Raw genomic sequence first — 21,592 nt, forward strand, 5'->3', positions numbered from 1 at the left:
GACTGCTTGAGGGACAAAAAAGAATAATTCTCCTTCCTTGGAATGGTACTTGCTAGCCGGAAGTCAAGGAATCGACTCAATGGCTTTAGGAGGACAGAAGAACGCTGCCAAGCAAGTTCCAGCGGCTCGATCGACCAAGGAAGACAGCCCACATGCATGAAACTATCCTAAGAGGAAGATTAGTTGTGGCGATCCAGGACGGCTAAGGCTAGCAGATGAGACTGGGTATTGGGGTCCCAATACTCTTCCAGATGACGGTAGCTCCCAGGACAAAGGCTGAAGAACCAGGTGGTAAGAACTGGAAATTACAATATGAATGCCCAGAAACGCTGATATGAATGCCCAGAACACAGATCCAGCATGGCAAGCCTGGAGCAGCCAACAATGAGAGGGGGCAGTGGAAGGATAAGGAAAGGCCAATAAGCAGCTCATCAACCGAATATCCAAACCAGAGCTTAGCCCAGGACACAGGACCCAGCCAGTATGGCCAGATCTGGTCCTAGAAATGCAGCAACGGTATTAAGGCAAGGATCCTTAAGCAGGTAAGTAAACCTGCTGCATTCTTGAAAATCTGATAGTGTAGGAACAGGGTCTCCCTTAGATATCCCTTACACACAGCCAATTTAACTGCCAAGCACCAAGGACAGCGCACACAGTCTGTGTATTGGTAGGTCTAGGGCAAACAGGGCAAACCGACCCAAACCACTTTCAAAGTGAGTCATCTGTGCACAACTACCATTTCAGGCATGCTTCATTGTTTACGCAAAAAAGTAATGCATAAAAAGTAAAACTGCACAAAGCAAGGTTTAAAAGGAAACATTTAGTAATTCAATGGCACCCAAAAAGGTACATTGGGACAATAATGCGGTATTTCGGCTTGCATCCCTAGTCAAGCTGACCCGCCCGCTGTCCAAAATCTATGCAGGTTTTAAAATCGCCCAGGTGCATTAATGAAGTGCTTTAACACCTCTGTCCCCGCAATCTCATCGGCTGTGTGAAGAAACTGGAGGCTTCGTCCCTTCTTCTATAGGGGGCTAGCGAAGTAAGCCCGCTAAGCATACCACCCCTTGGGCTCTGGAAAAGTGTGAACTCAATGGCTGTGACTTCCCTTCAGGGAACAAGACCTTCCATTCTCACGTTGAATCCTCTGCTCTCAACAGGAGAGTGACTGAACGCTCCTACCCAATCCGGTGGAGCGGCACGCCGCAGAGAACACCACCACTGCCGAAGAGATGCGTCCTCCTTGTAGCAAACTCTGCAAGACTAAAGGTATGCTGGTTGCCTAGGTAGGAGGGAGACAGAAAGAGGAAAGAGCGAGTGGGGACGTAGGGTGGTTTGCCCTAACCCCATACCAAGGTTAAAGAGGCCTAGAGAAAGAGGACGAGAGGAGGAGCAGGGTTAAGGGAGCCTGGGAAACCAGAGTAGCTTTACCCTCCAGAAGGGTCACAGAACCCCACAAGAGCGAAGAGAGCTACAAAGAGATAGGGGTTACCAATACCCCAAAGCGTTACATGAACCATTGGGACGAAAGAACCCATGGGAGCAAAAGGGGCCTCTTGAACAAAGCGAAGAGCAGATCTTAGTGGAGCACAGAGACACCCAACTCCAGAACCAAATGGGAAGAGACTTATCCAAGTGGTGGAGACAGATCAGGGAATATCCCTACACATACTGAAATTTGGACAATTTGTATTTGCAGGCCTTTAAGACTTTTCTTTCTGAACTGTGGAAACTTCAACTTTGATACGCTGCCAAGAACTAGTAAAGAAGGAGATTACGGATGACCAGTGGATCCAGAGCTGGAACACCTAAGATAGATTGGGGTGAACAGCCCTGAGTGCAAAATACCCTAGCTAATTTTCTTTTGCATTTGTGTTACGTGGTTAGGTTTGGACAGAGGACTATTTTTCTTTTGACTATTAACAAGTACCTTAGTTTAGTTTTGATAGCCAGGAACTCTCCCCTTCAATAGTAGAGTTAGTGAGGTATTATCTTTAAAGTTAAATTACTTTACTTGGAAACCATGTCCTCTGGTCTGAATAGTGATTTGGCTTTGCACAGCTACCAAGGACCGTACAAAAAAAGGTTTTCAGTGCCAGTTGACTTCAGTAAAAGTCCCTCTAACCGCAAAAAGAGGTGACAGATCCTATAAAATAAGAGGGGCAAGGGGAGGAGCAGAAGGTTTAGGAGCATGGCAGAAGTCCCAGATGCGTAATTCTGAACCCCACAAGCACATTTTTATTTTCCAGAACGCATGGTATTTCCCTGTCAGAAAGCCCATTCATTTTCCCTCGTTCTGGTCATACTTGACATCACACGCTCCGGATTTATGAGATGTTTAAGACTGGACAGAAGGCTCTGTTGGTTAGATAGGTCCCTGTCTCTACCCCTCTAAACTTCACCAGCAGTGCAGTTGTAATTTCTCCATCAATTGCATAATAAGAAATGCATTAAAATCCCTTTTATTCAATAAGAGCATCTGAACCATGTTCTATGAAACATACCAACAAATGTGGATTCTATTGGGAAAGATTTCACTTTTGGCAACTTTCCCTGCATGGTTTCTATGGACCCCCAATCCCGTTGCTTTGTTTTTGAACCTGTTCTGCTTTTTTTAGGGGACGTAAAGCCTTCAGCTTCACTTCTCCAGCATTGGCTCTTTCATGGATTCACATGCAGTGAATATTTCCCATCGTCAGGCTGGGAAAACCTCGGTAACTTTAACATAGCGTTTTCCTATAGAAAATATCAACACTGAGTGTCCTATCAATGTCTTTTTGGGTGCTTTAGACTTCACAAATAGGACGTATGGTAAAAATAGCCCCGCCCCCATGGCTTACCTTCAGATTTCACCCGTCTCCAAATGGTTGGGATCACCTCGTGTTTTCTTTCGAGAAAATTGCTCTTCATGTTCTACATGTGCTTTTGCTATTTTGTGTCTTTTAGGCCCGTCATGTCATCTGTGGGCCTGAAGAAATAGTTTTGTTTTGGCCGTGTGAGACCTGCGGCCTCAAGAACGTCTACGAAGGGGATGGGCATGCGGACTGTCTGTATTGCCTGTATCCCAATCATTCCGCGGACAACTGTGAGATTTGTCAAGGCTTCTCCCAGAAGACGCTGAAGGACCGCAATTGGCGGTTGATTTGCTGGCTGAACGAGGGTACTTGCCTGGGTTTGGAGGCTGGTTTGGCCTGTGGGGGCCAGTCCTCTACTACGGCAGAGAAGGTGTTGTCGTCGCGCACGAGGGCGCAGTCGGCGGAACACCCTCTAAGAAGCAGCGCACGACGGGGCTGGCGTCGGAGGCGGGGAAAGTCGGCGAGTCATCTGGACCCAGGTCGGTGCATCAGAGTAAAGGGCGGCCCCTCTCAGACAAGGCACCCACGGTTGAAAAGTCGAACGAAGTGGGTGCCACGCTGGAGAAGTCGGCGACGCTCTTGCACAAATCCTCGGCGGCTGATAACGAGAAGTCGAAGTCTCGAGCGTCCTCGTCGATGAAGCGCTCATCGTCGAAGGACAGGCTGCGCTCCTTCAGGCCGTGAATCTTCCAAACATCGATCCAGCTCAACGTCTAAGTGGTCCGCTTCGCCGTAGGAGGCCAGGCCAGCCTTGGTTCCGTCGCCGAGGGGTTCGTCTACGGAAGTCCCTCTGTTGACGGTGGTGGGGCCTTCTATTCCTTCGGCGGCAATGGTGACGACAGCACCGTCGTCGACCGGGCTGGATTCCTCGTAGACGACGGTGCGTCATTGACTAAGGGGGTGCCGTGGCAGTGTGGGCCCGGCTTTGGGCCTTTGCTCCCGTTGGAGATACTTCAGCAAGATCCCACGATGTACAACTTAGACTCTAGTCCGGAAGAAGAAAGTCATCTCTTTTTCGATCTGTCAGTGTTGGATCTGCAGCCGGCAGGACCGTCCACATCGGCAAGGCTGGGGCTATACCGCCTCAGTATCCATTGGTGAATCCACACTCAGTCCATGCAGGTGCTGAGCACGCTGCAGTCGCTTTTGGGGCAGTTGTATGCACGGCTTCCATTTCCTCTGAGCCCTGTCGGTCCAGTGGAGCATGAGGTGCGGGTTGTGCCACGACAGAATGAGGGTGTGGATGCCCATTGCCCAGGCCTCCTGTCGAAGTCGCATACGGTTTGGCCACCAGTGCAGTCTCCGGTAGGTTTCACCCCTCCACGGGGTCATCCAGAAGGGGAGCTGGTGGATTTGGATCCTGATAGTGTTCCGCGTGACACTGTCGATGACGTCCATGTGGGCGGATACCTGGGATACCGACCCAGAGGTGGATCCCCGTTAGGGAGAATTCTCTGTTTAGGCTGAATTTCCTAACCTAGTGAGTCCCCCAGCAGCTTTGCTGGATTTTTGGGGTTTATTTTCTTCTCCTGCCAAGAGTGGGACTCTTTTTACCCTCACTCTTGGACATGATTTGAGTGTATTCCTGTGACTTGTAATGTGCTTATGGGCTTTGGGGTATTGTTCCCCATAGGCTATCATTGGTTTTTGTATGTGTTACACAGCACCCTCAGTGCATTAACACAGGGGTGTCATAGTGACCCCCAAACATAGACGCCATACCCTGGGACTGACTACTGTCTCCCTGGGCATGTAAAGTCACCATTGACTTTACTAGTCTTAAATTGTGAACAGAACCAGTACAAACCACCATACTGTGGAAGTACTGGTAGGGGCAATTAGATTGCCCCTGGGTCTGTTTGTCGAGGGGGTATTGTCCCGTCCCCCCTCGCCGAGTTTCTGGCTGGTGGCAGTGGATACCACGGAAATATTCCACCAGAATATTTCCCAATGGAATTTCCCATTGATTTTAATGCACCACTTTTTGGTGCAATGTTAAAGATACCGCCGGTTTATTTATTTAATATTAATTCACTGGTTGGGATTTTTTGCCAGAACTCGCCGCCAAAATGGCGTCTGGGTTCACTTTAGTAACCCTGAACCCGAGTCGAGCCTTTGTTCCACTTTTGGTGGGCTTCTGCACAGAAGCCCTCCAACGTGGTGCCACTGTGTCTGGGTCTACAGGATGTGTGGGAGGGGGATTTAGGCACCCTGGACTGAGTTGCCTTGGCAACTCAAGTCGCACTCTTGTGTGATTGGCCCAGTGGTGAGCCCCCCGGCTCACCACTTAGCATGTTTGAGTGACAGCTAGGACTGGTGAATGGGTGTTTGCTGCATAAAAGCAGGGCTTTGGGGACTGGAACTTCAGAAGTCGCCACAGGACCTAAGAAGCCGAAGAGGGAGAAGCTGAGCCGACCTGCCACGACGACACCAACGGTGGAGCCCTGCGGAACCGTCTCACCACTTCCCAACGACAGAGGAGATCTCCAGTCCGGAGAGTCTTCTTCCCTTGACTGGTGGGGACAACCAGTTTTTGCCTTCTTTTCGCCTCCCTGGAGCATCTTGTGGCCGCCTTGCCTCTGCCAAGCACCCCGGCAACCGGAATACCACTTTTTACCTCTACCGCGAAAGAGGGGTAACATCCTTTTAACCGGAAAACTCCACGGCTGGTTTCTTCCCTGGTAGTGCAACCACCTTCAGCCTTCCTCCACGTCGAGATCTGCTCTTCCTCTGGACGACGCCGCGACTTGCACCCACTACAAGGAACAACTGCCACCGCTGGAGGATCCTTTCCATTCTGAAGGTACTGTGTTCCGCCCGGCTTCCCTTGCCACCGATTGTACGGGGTAGATTTAGCCCTCGGCTCTCGAACCTGGGTTAGCCTGGGACATCCTAACTAAACTTTTCTAAGCTTAACAGAACTTTTCTACTCACCTGTAAAGATTTTTTGAGACTTCGTGACATTGTGTGATCTTGGGCATATTTGGCCTGGCTCTCCCAAAAGTGGGCCTGGCACTGAACTTCCTTGCTCCTCAATAGACTGCCTTCTCTAATACTTACTGTGGTTCCCTGAAAAGTGTTTTGCTGTATTGCTTTCTTAATTCTGCCTTTTCCCTCCCTTTTTAAACAATTTGTTGGAGTGCCATCTAACGTTAAGCGCTCACCTCTGTCTGGAAATAAGTGGTGTTAACTAAGACTTGTCCAAGAAATAACTAGGGATGTACATATAGTAATTAGGACTGTGTTTTGAATTTACTTACCTTTTTCTGTGCTAGTGTAATTTTACAAGTGTTTTAAATAAATAATCATATACTTTTACACAAGCTCTGGTCAGTGTTTGCTTGTGCTACTGTACCTCTGTACCTATTTTGTATGCTCTGTATACTGCCTAACTCTTCTTGAGGGAAGTCTGACTGCTCAGCCACAGCTACCAAGTGAATCTGTGTGGTACAGACTGCTACCAAGTGGGTTTACTGCCAAACACCTGTAGTCTTAAATCTTTTGCAGTGGTCCCAGAGGGAACTGCACAGGTTTCTGCCTAACAATCCCCGAGCAGCCCGGCTCGGCCCTCTCCGCCGGATGATGTCGGTGCTTTTTGACCCCAATTGGGCTGCAGAGGAAGCTAAACCTCTTCTTCAACTACGCAGTAAATAACAAACTCAAGACAAATGCTCAAAAATCGAAGATTATTATGTTTCCAATAAAACATCACATGGCATGTTGGATGAAATCCCCTTGAGAGGGCACAGTCCTTCAGATATCTGGTATCACATCACCAACTCGAACTCCAGTGAGAGCTGGAAACAACTGGTAAGGGGAAAATGTGTGCCTTTGCTGGTATAAACGAAGCGGTTATACTCCCAGTTGTGCCACTTTTCATTAAAACCTTAGCGGCAGTATTACTTGTCAACTGTAGAAGCGGTGCTGCTGTATGGTCTGCATCTTTCCCTGAATGATTTAGGGGGAGTACCTCAACTCAGTTCAAGGGATGCTGTGGAAAGAAACACTGAGGCTTGCTAATTCAATTCTGAATACTATCATCAAACAGGAGTTTTGCCAAGTCTCACTGGCAACCAGAGCCAAGTGGAGAAAATTGTCTGTTTGCTAAATTATTAAACCTGCCAACAATGTCCCTCTACCATAGTTGGGGTGAAGAACAGACTAGAGGGTCAGGTGCTAGCATCACTGAATTCAAGACACAAATGACTGAAAAACTTTCAGAAATTGGCTCCTCTAAAGAAGAACTGATCACAAGCTTGTCCGTAGTGAAGAAGAAGCTCTTTAAACATGACTGGACTGTCTCCTCAGGCCAGGTGGGTACTTATGCCCTGCATGGCGAGTAGGCCAAAGTGATTCCAGGGTACATTCTCATATTTCCTTGTCCAAAGCACAGGGTAATTTTATTTACTAATATCTACTAATAATCATACACTATCTACTATATTTGGTATACTCGGGTTAGTCTTTAATTCTCTTATAGTCCACCTGGCTGCGCTATCCGCATGTTCCACCTCTCAAAGTAAAGTTTCATGCTGGGCAGTTCCCGTGGTTAAGGCTTTCATCGAAGGGTTCAAGAGGTTATAACCCCTAATTTCAACTCCACCCCGAGGGTAGGACTTGAATGTCATGCTTACCAAGCTTATGGGGCCCCCTTTTGAACCTATGCTTGTCTTAAACATCTCATATACAAGACTGCTTTTCTTATAGCCATTACCTCAATAAGAAATGTCAGTGAACTCAAAGTGCTCTCTGTTCAGGATCCATTTGTAAGCATTCATAAAGAAAGACAAGGGGTAGCGTTAAAAACACATCCACATTTTTCTCTAAAATGTTTTTCTAAATTTCATGTTAATCTATAGAACTTCAGCATTCTTTCAGAACCCACAGAATGCAGCAGAGAGACGCCTCCATTCACTTGATGTCTGGTGAGCAGTGAGTACCACCTAGACAAAACAAAACCAAGAAGGGAAACGGATCAATTCTTTGTTTCCTTAGCTGCTGGCTGAGAAGGGGATACTGACTTTAAATCAGCCATTTCCAGATGGATTGTACATTGCATTGAGCTCTGCTATTCTCTGTCAAAGAAAACTTTACCATTCACGTCGAGAGCCCATTCAACTCGAGGCACTGGGGCTACTCTAGCATTCATGACAAAGCTATTAGCAAATTAGCTGCATGGAGTCCCATTCAAACTTTCACACAACACAGTGTGGATCCTTCTACGAGAGCAGATTACCAAGTGCTTCAAGCAGTGTTAAGGCACCTTCTAACAACCCACCTCCTTCTCTAGGTACTGCTTGCTAGTCGATGCAACGCATGTGATTCTAAGAAGATGCACAAGCCTCAGAAGACAAATATTACATACAATCGTCTTTCTGATGCTTGTATCTGCTTGGATTCACATGCCCCACCCTCCTCCCCTCTTGGAGTTGAAGGTACATAGACAACTCCTACCTTTCTTCACCTTCCTGTACTCGCACATAGGCTTAATGCTCCCTCATATAAGAAACAAAGCAATCTGTGGACCTCGACACGTGAAGGACCATGGGTACAGTGCACGCCACACTAGGGATAGTATTACAAAAACGCCCTGACGACGTCCCTTTTTCAAATTTGGAAAAAGTCATGCAATACTGTGCGCCGACCACTAGATGTTGGCCTATGCAAATCATGTGGATCTAAGGCAGTGGTCTTCAAACCGTGGGTCTGGCCCCCCATAGGGGGGCTCTAAGTATGACCAGGGAGGGCTCTTCAAATAGTGAATATAATTACTACTTTTAATAAAAAATATATGCAGATATGGCATGTGGGGGGCTCGGCATCCATTTTTTTTCCTCATGGGGGCCTCAGCATAAAAAAGTTTAAAAACCACTGATCAAAGCATCGGAGAGACGCTTACAGGTATGTAATATATTTGCCATGTATATATTTTATTTTTTACCTTTATTTTATAGAGAACATTCATTCATTATGGACTGTTGAACGAGACAGGATGCCTTTCCCTCGGCCCACAAAACCACAAATGGTGAAGGAGGTATATTCCTTAACGGTGCCTCTTTGACCTTAATGGCTGGCGATCACTCTTGTTTTGTATAAGGGCTGAGTAGACAGTTTAGCTAATACTTCTCCTTGTACTAAAGCGGGGCAGAAGTCATTTAATCACACAATTTCTCCACATAATGAGCACCTGGTAGGTTTCATGACACACAGGGACCCGGCCCCAGAGAAGCCTTCGAGCGCTTTGTCTAAGTACTGAGCGGAAGTGGGTTCTGAAAGCTGCTGGTTACAGGGGGGGAAACTGTTCTTCTCCAGCATGGGGTCTAGCATGGATTCACATGCTCATGAATATTCCCTGTCAGGCTGGGAATCCTCGGTAAAAAGAAAAACAGTTTACTTTCATTTACAAACTGTATTTCTCCTTTAAACCAATCACTGTCCTTTGGATCATACTGCCCCCATCCAATGACAGTCCTCTCCCTAAGCCCCTCCTCTGGCAGCCATCTTCAGATTTTTACCCCACGCTTCAGTGTTGGGAGTCCTCGTATTTGCTCAGCAAGCTACTTCTACGTTATTTTGTGTTTACTGCAGAAAAAGGTTCTATGTTTGTTCCGAAAGAGCCTGTGCACTTTTCTCTCCATCTGCCGACAGCGGGGATGCGTTGTCGGTGAAGTTCAGAGCCCCTCAAGGACGAAGAAGGAAGGTCCCTCTTCAAGTCCTGCTCCAAGTGCGGGCTTCGAAATGTGTTTTTGTCGGCAAGCACATGCAATGCCTCTACTGCCTGCATCCGGACAACAAGGAAGAAGATTGCGAGATATGCCTTCTCCAAGAAAGCGGCGAAGGACAGGAACAGTAGACTGGCAGCGTGGCTGAATGCCAAGGCCTCTTCTTCGAGCAGGGACATGCCTCACCCAAGGCCGGTCAGTCCTAGGAGTGGTCTTCTTAGTCCTGTGAGGGCGCTTCATACATGGCGACCCTAGATGAGACAAAGAACCGTATGTCCGGGTCCACTGCGGAAGCGGGTCCCACGGCAATGGGGTGCGATCGACCTAATCTTCAGCCTCCATTGCCAGCCGGCAATCAAGCTTCTCCTTGAAGAAAAAGTTGTCCAACCTGGCTAAACTGCAGGAGAAGCCCGAGACGCCTCAGACGGTGGAGAAGAAGGCCGTGCTGCCCAAGACGGCCCAAGCTGCACAGGATAAGTCTTTGTCGGCTATAGAGCTAGTGGCAGCTGCTCTCTCGAAAGCTAAGGGGGCTGTCCCTGAGACAGTAGAGCCCACAGCGCTGAAGGTATCCCTCCCTCCACGGCGCAAGGCCGCCATAGTATGTATGCATGTATGCATTTAATTTTTGTATAGCGCCGGTAGCCCAAGGACATCAGGGCGCTTAAATTTACAACACAGCAGCTGCACGACAGACCTTAAATAACGAATACTGCGGCCTCATAAGTGACCCTGAACACTGCTTTCCCCGGATTCATCATCTAAAAAGGTGTGTCTTCAACTGCTTCCTGAAAGCAAGGTGATTTACTTCTGACCTTAGAGTTTCAGGACGCTGTTCCACAATTTAGGAGCCATCACCAGAAAGGATCTACCCAACCCAGATTTCAACTTGAACTTAGGCACAGACAGAAGGCACTTTCCCTCCGAGCGTAGACTTCTCCTGGGAGTGTAGAGCACTAAGCTCTTCAAGTAGTCCGGCGATATGCCATAAAGGCACGTGTGTACTTTGACAAGTGACTTTGACAAGGTCTGCCGGCAGGCTGTAGAAGAGGACACCGTCGCAGAACCCGGCTCCAGCCCCTCAGAGTGGAAAAAAGAGGGGGGGGGGCAAGGAGGCCCTGTATCAGTCCCAGGCCATGAAAATTTAGTCCACGGACAACGAAAATCTTGAGTCCCTACACACGGTCCACGAGGACGGCGACAACAGCGTGGGGCCTTGTATTCCCGGATGTGTCTCTGGACATCTTATCAATCCTCCACACCTTGGTGTCTGAGATCCAGAAAAGGATGCCACAAGGGCTGGTTCCAACAGTCCATGAGGAACCGCCAGCGAAGAAGAGGAAGCGCCATCCGACGCCCCCATTTCAGCCTCCACGTCTGTGTCAGGCCCCCTATTCCCCAGTGGACCCAGACACTGGTACAGGGACGGATACGGCCACAAGGACGGACGACAACGACTAGATTGTTGGAGCTAGCAGCGGGTCCCTGCAGCCTAGGGCGTCCCCACCGGACGAGCTGGAGTCGTACCTTTCTATGATCGCCAGAGCCTCCGAGCTGATCCAGCTTGTGCTGAAGAAACCCGAAAGGAGGGTTTCCTGTACCATAGGCGCGAGGCCAAGAGGAAGACCATCATGGCGGTGCCCCTCCTGGACCACGTGTGGGAGGAGGGCCTGGCCTGCTTGAAGAACCCTTGCAAGGATCCAGCCAACCAGGATAGGCTGGAGAAGAAGTACCGGGTACCGGAATCCACACCCAAGTGCCTGAGGTTGCAACCATCACTGGATTTGGTGGTTTCGGCGGCTGCTAGGAAATGGCCCTCCCACCGGTCCTCGTCGTCTTCAGTCGCTCTGGACAGCAAGGGTAAGAAGATGGACGCCATGGGGAGGAGAGTGATTTACACTGCAGCGTTCACCATCATGGTGGCCAAAACACTGGCGATCCTAGATTGGTACGACGCAGAGCTGTAGTACAATTTGGGTCCTATTTTGGAGTTCCTCCCGGATGACGAGAGGATGGAGGCGATCGCCCTCTTTAAGGAGGGAGAGGTAGCATCTGCTCACGCTATCACAGTGGCGCTGGAAGTTACCGACATGGGGTTACGCCAGATGAGGAACGGTGCCTGCCTTCATCGCCAAGGCTGGATGAAGGCAACAAATTTCCGCAACGAGGTACAAACAAATGGTACTGGACATGTCTTTCGACAGAGATGACCTTTTTGGGAAGGTTTGATGGAGATATCCTTTTTGGGAAGGTCGTTGACGAGTTCCTACAGGCCATCAAGGCGGATACGGAGACTGCCCGTTCCCTGCCCAGCACTGCTCTTCTTTTCGCTCTTCCAGAGGAAAGTCGGGCAGGTGTTCCAAAGGTTTTGCCTTCTCATACCGTCAGCCTTCCAGATCCACGACTCAGGAAGCTAACGGAGGCCATTCCTAAGCCTACTGTGGAGGAGGACAGCGTCGCCGGCAGGGCAGGTCGCGAGCGCCGAAGCAAGCCTGTACCGGCCAAGACATCGGGATCCTACCCGTGCACCCCGGTGGGAGGCCGGCTGACTAGGTTCGTCAGCGAGCGGGGGAAAAGATCATCACTGACAGATGGGTGCTGGACGCTCCTGTCCAAGGACATACCCAGGAGTTTCAGCACTGGCCTGTCAGGAGAAGAACATCCCTCTACTCTTAGAGGAGGTACGGGCCATGCTACGTAAAGGGGGTGATAGAGCTGGTTCCCCACGACGTCTTAACAAGTACCTCAAGTCTGAGAAATTCAGGATGGTTGCGCTGCAGCACGTGCTCAGCCAACTGGAAAGAGGGGATTTCTTGACTTTGCTGGATCTGGAGGACGCCTACTTCCATGTCCCCATTCACAGGAAACACCAGATTTTTTTTACCCTTCGTAGTGCAGGGACAGCACTACCAGTACAGGCACTAACCTTTGGCTTGAAGTTGGCTCCCAGAGTGTTCATGCAGTGCCTGGCACCGGTAGCGGCCCATCTGCATCTACAGGGATTCACTTGCACCCGTACCTCAACGACTGGCTAATCTGGGCACGCTCGCGAGAGTTGGCCGTCGGACATGATGGATCTAGGACTCCATCAATTATCCAAAGTCCTGCTTGACACCATTTCAGAACGCGTTGTTCCTGGGGGCCAGACTCCATACAGTATCCTGCCTAGCATCCCCCTCAGAGGAGGTGGTAGCGGCCCTTCAGGGGAAGGTATACACGCATTTCGTCGAAGTATTTTTCATCGTGGGACTTTTCATCGGCAACATTTTTTTTTGTTTTAATTTTTTTAGGGGGGGTGTTTGTGCGGGTTGGGGTATGATTATTTAAGTAAGGGGGGCTTGGGGGGGGTGCAGCCCCATAAAAATAAAAAAAAAATAAAAATGTTGGCGATGAAAAGTCCCACGATGAAATTTCTTTCGGCGAAATAACGTAGAACCCAGGGGAAGGTGCAATGGCTGTTGTCAATGAAGACGGCCACAGTGCGGACCATCAAGTCGTTGCTCGGCGTGATGTTGTCCTGCATCTACCTCATCCGGCTCTGTATTTTACTGATGCGACCTCTTCAGGAGTTCCTGGATACTTGCTGGCTACAAGTGTCTGAAAACTTCATGGACAAGATCACTCTAGACGAGTTCTGTCGGGCGATAAGGTGGTGGGGTGTAGGTGTTGGGGTGTGTGCTCCAACATCGCCCGGGGCACCGGGTTTCAGAACACTCCATTCCAGGAAACGGTCACCATAGACGCTTCGCTGGAAGGCTGGGGAGCCCACACCGGACTTCTGCACACCAGAGGCTTGTGGCTGCCGGAGAAGGATCTCCATATAAACATGCTGGAGCTACGGGCAGTTTTCTGGGCCCTCAGTCTTTTCTTCCGTCTCTGAAGGGCAAGGTGGTGAGGATATTCACGGACAACACCGCCACAATGTTCTACATTAGGAAAATAGGTGGCACTCTATCCCCGGCGATCTCCAGGGAAGCGCAGGACTTAGGTCCTTGGGCCATTGGACAAGAAATTTTCCTTGTCCCTCTTCACCTACCGGGAGTCGAACACCATCGCGGATTCCCTTAACAGGGAATTGCACTCCTACCACGAGTGGGAACTTTGGCAGGACCAGGTGGACTACATCTTCGCAAAGTGGGGCATGCCCCACATTGATCTTTTTGCGATGGTGGCTAACCCCAAATTCCAGAGGTTTGCCAGCAGATTCCACCAACCGAGGACCCTGGGGGACACGTTCTCCTTCCTGTGAAAAGTGATGTTTCTGAATGAGTTTGCTCAGTTGCATCTCCTGCTACGGGTCATCAATACACTCCGACAGTATTAGTGCAGAATGATACTCGCCCCTGGTGTGGCCGAGGCAGATTTGGTGTCCTGTCCTTCTCAGCCTGGCAGCGTTGTCTCCGATCAAGCTGCCAGTGGTCCCGGATGTTCTGGCCAGAGAAGGAGGCGCAATCCTGCATCACGACCCAGGATCACTCAACCTGAGGGCTTAGCTCCTGCAGCCCTAGAGTTTGGAGGATATGAGTTGCCTGCAGACTGCACGGAGGGCCTCGCCAAGGCCAGAGCATTGTCGACTTTGATGTGCTTTGGTCACAAATGGAAGCGTTTCGTTAGGTGGTGCCGGTCGCAGAAGATTACCCCTCCGAGGGTCACAACCCCATAGATTCTACGACTCACAAAGGAATTCCTCAAAGGACATTTTTGATATTTCCCGCCGGTGAAGGCTCCGGTCCCGGCGTGGGAACTCAACATGGTGCTGACGAGGCTCATGGGGGAGGGGAGGCCCTTCGAGCCTATGCATCGGGCCCCTCTCAAGTGCCTCTCGTGGAAAACTGCTTTCCATGTGGCCATCTGCCAGGAGGGTGAGTGAGATACAGGCCCTGTTCTGCAAGCAGCCATACCTGACTTTCCACAAATCGCTGAACTTTGGTCATGCCCTGAAGTTTTACGTGGCACGCACGGAGAGAGACTTCACCGGTGTTCGTGAACTTTGGTCCTGTGAACCATGGGAAGCCCCTGTCCAAGGCTTCCATCTCCAGGTGGCTCTCCGGCTGCATCATGCACTGTCATCGGTTGGCAAACCGACTGCTGCCCGGCCGTCCGAGAGCCTACTCCACCAGAGCGATCGCTGCAACGACAGCATTCCTAGCTGGTGTGCCGCAGCTGGACATCAGCAGGGCTGCTACGTGGAGGTCCATGCACACCTTCACGAAGTTCTACTGCTTCGACAGGGATTCCAGGGAGGAGTCCGGAGTTGGCCAAGCAGTGCAACACAACGAGTTTGCTTGAGGTGAGTCTGTACCAGAGGCAAGAGTTAATTGCTTCTGTTGAGCCTTGCTACCGCCCGTGGTTGTGTAATGTTGTACTGCTGTTAGTTATTCATGAACATGTGATACATGCCAGACCCCATGATCGAGAAGGAACAAGTTACTCACCTGTAACTATTGTTCTTCAGCATGGGTCTGGCATGGAATACACATGCAAACCCTCCCACCGTCCCCTCTGCGTCTCTTCTTGGCCATACTGACACTTTACGTGCTTATCAAATCTAAAGATGGCTGCCAGAGGAGGGGCTTAAGGAGAGGACTGTCAGTGGATGGGAGCAGTATGACCCATGTGACAGTGATTGGTGTAGAGGAGGGATATAGTTTGTAAGTGAAACTGTTTTTCTTTTTACAGATGATTCCCAGCCTGATGGTGGGGAATATTCATGAGCATTTGAATCCATGGCACACCCATGCTGGAGAGCAATAGTTGCAGGTAAGTTCCTTGTTCCTCATCCATGAGTCCCAGTATTGCAGCTGAAATGGGGAACCGTGTGCAGTGTGTATTCCACTCTTGTTCACTGCTTCTTTTACAGGTTGCATTTATATCGCCACTTCATGCGGACTGGGTGGGGGTTGGTGGATAGCATTCCTCACTCTGGTGTTAAAATGTTGTGTTCCTCCTCCCTTTTTAACATTTATTCACACAACGTATGCCACTATTGCCAAAGTTTAAAAGGCTCTGTTTGGTAGTTGGCTGTTTAACCATCTTGGCAGTGATTCTATGAAGTAATCTGCCTCTCTTTATTGCTTCACTAATCATCCAGCCTTCAAAAAGGCTCCCAAGACGTACAATGTTCACAAGTGTTTGTGTTTTGTATGTTTATTTATATTTGCATTTGTAAAGCGCCAAGTCCGTAGGCATCTGGCCGTTTTTTTATTTTATTTGTTTATTTATGAATCAGCACACAGGAGAACATATACAGTGACATTGCTTATAACCTCGCAGAGCATATAAAACCAAAATAAACCACCCCCCTCACTCCCCCACGTGTTTCCAGGCAGGCCTTGTTTCCGGCCTCATTCAGGCCTGACCAGGTGGCGAATTGTCGCCCATAAAGTGGAGGGCTTTCGCGATCAGGCGTGGCTTATAGGTCAGGGCCGGATAGTTCTGGTCATAGTCTATGACTGGTCCCCAAATATCAGTGAATCGGTGGAGCAGTCCCGCTTTGGCTGCCTTGACCTTCTCAGCTATCAGGATGTCCCAAAGTTTAACCCACCAGAGGGTCATTGGGGGTCCTTCCACGGACTTCCAGGTGCGGGCCACTGATTTTGGCTGCCAGCAAGAATTGGGATATCAGGGTTGCCCTCCTCCTTGTTCTCGGGTAAGAGTCCGGGAGCAGGATCCCCAGCAGGATTTACTCGGGCGTTAGTGGGATTTCCACTTGGGTGATGTCCTTTATGGTAGCAAGGCATTGGGTCCAGAATTCCCTTATTTTAGGGCAGGTCCACCACATATGGAAGTAGGAACCTGGGCGGCTGCAGAGACGCCAGCAGTGGGGGTTCAGAGCCTGCTGGAAGTGATGGAGGCGCATGGTGGGGTAGTACCAGCGCAAAACTAGTTTGTGGGCGCATTCCCGGTTAGTGATGCAGCGGGATGCTGTGCGCGTTCTAGTCCAGACATCCACCCACGTGTGATCTTCAATAGCATGACCCAGGTCCGCCTCCCATTGGGACATATAGGAGGGCCTAGTCTGGAGGGGGATCTTCCTGCAATAGTTCATAGAGGGCCGGGATCTTTCCCCGGGCAAGCAGGTCGTTTACTGTAAGCTCTAGCGAAGCAAGGGGACATGTAGCCTCTGCTCGGGTCTGGGAGTGGGAGCACCAGTGTCTCAGTTGGGCATAAGTAAATCTGTCCGTCTCCGCTAGCTGGAAAATCGTTTTACAGCATTTGAATGTGAGGGCGGCGTCCCCCTCAAATAGCTGCCCTAAGGTTTCGAGGTCCCCCGCCACCCAGTTCCTAAAGTTCGTTGGGTGAGTTCCCGGGGAAAAGGCTGGGTTGAGGAAGACTGGAGAGGATGCGCCCAGGCCTCTTGGGATACCTCTAAGTCTGCAGGGCCCACTCCCATGCCTTTATCGACTGCTTCATGGCGGTCAGCACTCCTGGCCAGCTCCTGCGTAGTGCGGTGGGGATAAACGGAAGAAAATGAAGGGGGAGAGGAAGGCGGGATTGTTCGATCTCTACCCACTTTGGGCGCTCTATGGCGAGTCCCCATGCTTGAAGGTGGGCCAGTTGCGCTGCTGTTTGATATTTCCGGAGGTCCGCCACCCCCAGTCCTCTTAGTCTCGTGCTGGCCATCATCGTTCTCCGAGGGATCCGCGCTTTCTTGCCCTTCCAAATAAAGTCGATGATTTTCATTTGGAGCCGCTGTAGGAGGGGGCGGGGGGGATTGTGGTTGGGAGGGAAGCACAGGCGTAGAGGAAGCTGGGGAGAAGGTTCATTTTGCATGTTGTTATGCGTCCAAGCAGCGAGATCTCCTGCGTCTGCCAATGGGCAAGGTCCCTTTCCAATTCCTCGAAGAGTGGGGGGAAGTTGACCTGGTAAACTTTCGCTGGGTGAGCGGGGATCCGAACCCCCAGGTATGGGATTGCTTGGGTGCTCCATTGGAGCGGGCATTGCTTCTCTAAGGCCTCCCTCTCGCCTGGGCTCAGGCCCACTCCGAGCGCTGTTGATTTTGGGAAGTTGATGGCGAATCCTGATACCCTTCCGAAGTCCTGGATTTCGGTTAGGGATGCCCTCATGGAAGTTTTGATGTTTGTGATGGTTAGCAGCACATCGTCCGCGTAGAGAGCAATTTTGTGTTGGGCCGAGCCGATCCTCGGGCCACTGATCAGGGGGCTCAGGCGAACTCGCTGGGCTAACGGTTCCATGGCCAAGGCGAAGAGCAGGGGAGATGGTGGGCATCCCTGTCGCGTTCCGCATGTGAGAGGGATTGGATCTGACAGGCGGCCATTAACTCTGAGCCGAATCTTAGGGGCTTAGTTCGCTAGGATCATCCTCCTGAAGGTTAAGCCAAAGCCAAAAGCCTCCAGGGTGAGGCGCAGATAGGGCCAGTCCACCTTGTCGAAGGCTTTGGTTGCGTCCAGGGCCAGCTGTTGGGGAGTCCTGATTGGCGACCTCAATCAGATCCAGTGCCCTGCGAATGTTATCTTTTGTCGACCTATGGAAAATAAACCCGGTCTGGTCCGGGTCGATGATGCTCGGAAGTATAGGCGCGAGGTGATTGGCCAGGATCTTGGAATATATATTGGCATCCAAGTTCAACAAAGAGATGGGTCTATACGAACTATTCTCCTGGGGGTCCTTTCATCTGGGCGCTTTTGAAGAACCAGTTAAACACAGGCAAAGCGAAATAGACAAAGAACCGCTAATAGTAGGCTGGTACAGTGAGTAAGGGTCTCTGGGTTAGATCCCACAGCCAAACAGAAAAGTGTTTAAAGCCTTGCGGAAGGGCAAGTAGGATCCCTTTGCCCTTAATACGGGTGGAGGAAGTTCCATTGGTTTGCCGCCACTGTAGGGAAGATGGATCCTCCTCGGTAAGACCTGCCGATGCGTATGGTATGATTTTACTGGTCTGCAAGTTTGCATTCTCACAATTTTTTGCAACAGGTATTCCGGGCCGTTTTAGAGAGACATTTGTGTGTTATGGAGAGTGTGTTTTTGGGATGTTGAGAGCTGAGCGCACAGCTCTGTTTTCAATTATTTGCATTTTGAGGATGTGCTGTTTGGAGGTCCCTGCAAATAGAGCCTCCCAGTGATGGCCCGGATAATGGTTAAGCAGCTGGTAGGTGTAAGGAATTGTCTGGCTGCATTAATGAGTTTCTCTGTGTAAGCCTCTGAGGAGGCGATTGCATTCACTTGTTTGGTGAGGGATAGGGAGGCGTCTAGGTGGACCCCCAGCGTTTTCAGAGGCTGACACAGGAATCATGATAAGGGCATTTTCTTTTGGAGTTCAAGGACAGCTGCCAAAGGAAATGGTATTCTGACGCTTAGCTAGCTCTACAAATAAGCCTTGCATAACACAACGGACATTGATGTCATTGTTGCTACTTGCAATCTAGCTTTGTCCAATTCCCTTAAAACATTCAGGGACATGCGCATTCGCAATCTCCTTTGAGAGAAGCTCTAAATTCATAACCCCCCCCCCCATTCACTTACCTTAGCTGGCCCCCAAGAAGCAACTTTACCATCAAAGCCAGATTTGAAGACCCATTATATCTTGCAAAGAGCATCTTTGAGTTCTGCTTGGCCCCTCCTCCAAGAATGAGCAGAACGCATTCTACAAGAAATAAAGTAGCATTGATGGCTGCCCATGTGTGGAATATTTGAGGCTGTCCATTAGGTCATGTCTCAGTGTCTTACACATAATACTCTGGATCTCTTTTTGCAGGAAATTCTCTGACTTATTTACCAGAAGCCTGGATGATCAATGCTGTAGTTCTCCCTTACATTAATGAAGGGGATTCCAAGATAGCCGCTGCCCCTTGAGGATGTGTGCGGGTGCTCGTTTTCTTAAACTCAAATTAGAGCAGCGCCCCCTCTAATGACTACATCGAAGCGAGGCATCACCCGGAGAAGACTAGCTATTTGGAAGGGTGTGGCCGGCACAATCTCGTACTAGCCTGTGAAGGAGCTCCCAACAAAGACTCTCCCCAAGTGTGGGTCATCATAGAACAGCAAGTGGACACCGTAGCAGGGACCTGGTGCTAAAGCACTGGTAGGTTAGCAGGGCGTAGCCCGTCCATCGCGATCAGGCGATTTTTAATAGCATCGACCACCCCAGTCCTCAACTACAGACCTTTGCCACCCCGCTGAATCCTCCTAGACCCTTCGCACAGCGGAGGGGACGCACAACTGCAAGGGCAGGTGATCACGAAAATAAAGCACCTGTCATGGTCCCGGTATAATCCCTGGTAAAAATCTGAGGAGAAATGTCGCTAGGTGTCCCTCTGCCGCCAGGATAACTTACAGCATATCTCCTTTCATGTGGAGGAGGTGCCAGTCGCCACAGAATTGTTACAAAACAGATGGGGGCGGGGGGAGAGGAACACAGTATCCTGTGCATCAAATGCCGAGGGGCAGAAAGGTTAACCAGGTGGGGTGCCCAGGCTCCTCAAATTGTGACAAATCTGCTACAAAGACTGTGGGCCATGGGCCAGGTGACACCCTTAGCCGGAAACATCCCTGCAGCTAACCCCATTAAAGTCTAGCAGCTCAAATCCAGAAATGGCTGCCTCCAAGGAGGAGTATGCAACTAGCTTCCAAGAATTCCAGGACAAGTTTCTTGTTTCATTTCAGTGCAGTTCACTTCCTTAAATATGGAAATCGGGCAGTCACTATCCGATTTCAGCAGGGACATTTCTTCCCTGGGGGAGCGTGTAGACATCAATGAGCGGGCAATCCATGAATTGACACAGAAGAGCAAACGGTCTGATATCGCCTTAGAGGAGCTGGCCAGGCTTACAGAAAACCTTGAAATATAGTGTGAGGACCTTGAGAACATATCCAGAAGTTATACGGACACAAAATGTTCCGGAAACTATCTTAGACGTTGATCTGAAAGACACTGTAATTCATATTTTCTCAGATTTAATTACAGACGAAGAGGCTACTACTGTTCCGCTTGAAAGGGCACATGGAATAGTGCCAAAAGGGATTGTATTTATTTTAGTTCTATAATGGGGCTTACTCATTTCAGATGCTTCAGGGCAGAGGGAGATGAGGGGAGAGGGTAGGAGGGTGACCTAGACCATAGAGGAATCGAGCAGGAAAGGGAGGTTCAGAAGTTGGCAATATCCTCAGAGTATCCGATTCAGCAGGTTGGTAACCTGATTTAACTTGTACATATGTGCTTCAGGATGGGCTTCACCCACTGCAGTTGGAGTCGTTAATAAGTACCAGGTGCTTTACAAGGCCTTACAATGCCTTCATATTTTCCGCTCCCTTTACGGACAGTCCCTAAAAGGCATTCAGCTTTTCCCATTTTAGAGTGGTAACCACATCACTTCCCACCGGTCCGTTCTCTATGAAATGTCTACTGCTGCTTACATTTTGTAATCTGGTTCAGTATGTGCTTGTGACAGACCTTCATTCCCATCATTTACGATGCATTGTGCACTCTTGGCACGGGGAGAAACGCGAAAAGTGCCACTGATCTAGTAAACCCAGAATACAGTGGCATTTATTTGGGGAATGAGTTGATTGAGATATGAAGAAAGAAATATCTGAAGGTAAAAAGAAAATATTCTGACTAGATTCTAAGGTGGAATATTTTAAACAAATATTTAGTGGGGGAAGGGCAAAGGTAGTCCCTCCTTTACGGATATGGTATGGTGTGCATTTTTAAGCAGAGTAATGTTGCTGGTTATCATTACTTGTGATTATCAAAAAAACAAATGGACTTTTCATGTCTTATCAAAGATTGTTTATTTTTTTTTGGTAACTCCGATAAAGTGGGAAAGTGGTGTACCATGTCCATTTTGGGAAACCAATGTATTTATCTATCAACTGCTCCCACTGGGTATGCCTGGATTTGTTTCCGTGCCTTGCAGCCAGAATCCAAATGACATGCTGAAGTGGGCAGAGAGGATACTGCTGTGAACCTATGCTTAAGGGAATAGATGAGGAAAATATTGCTTTCCTTGCTGGGATTCACTGCTTAACATTGCAAAGGGAAGGCAACCTGAGCCCAAG

At 49.6% G+C, this 21,592-nt stretch overlaps 1 protein-coding gene across 1 annotated transcript in view; it reads left to right on the plus strand.

The window, feature by feature from the left end:
* Nucleotides 1-21,592, plus strand: part of LOC138566218 (dnaJ homolog subfamily C member 3-like) — a 406,060-nt gene that overhangs the window by 134,943 nt on the left and 249,525 nt on the right. The window lies entirely within an intron of this gene.

The sequence above is a fragment of the Ambystoma mexicanum genome, chromosome 1p (genome assembly GCF_040938575.1).
Source record: "Ambystoma mexicanum isolate Mex_15411 chromosome 1p, UKY_AmexF1_1, whole genome shotgun sequence".
NCBI lineage: Eukaryota > Metazoa > Chordata > Amphibia > Caudata > Ambystomatidae > Ambystoma > Ambystoma mexicanum.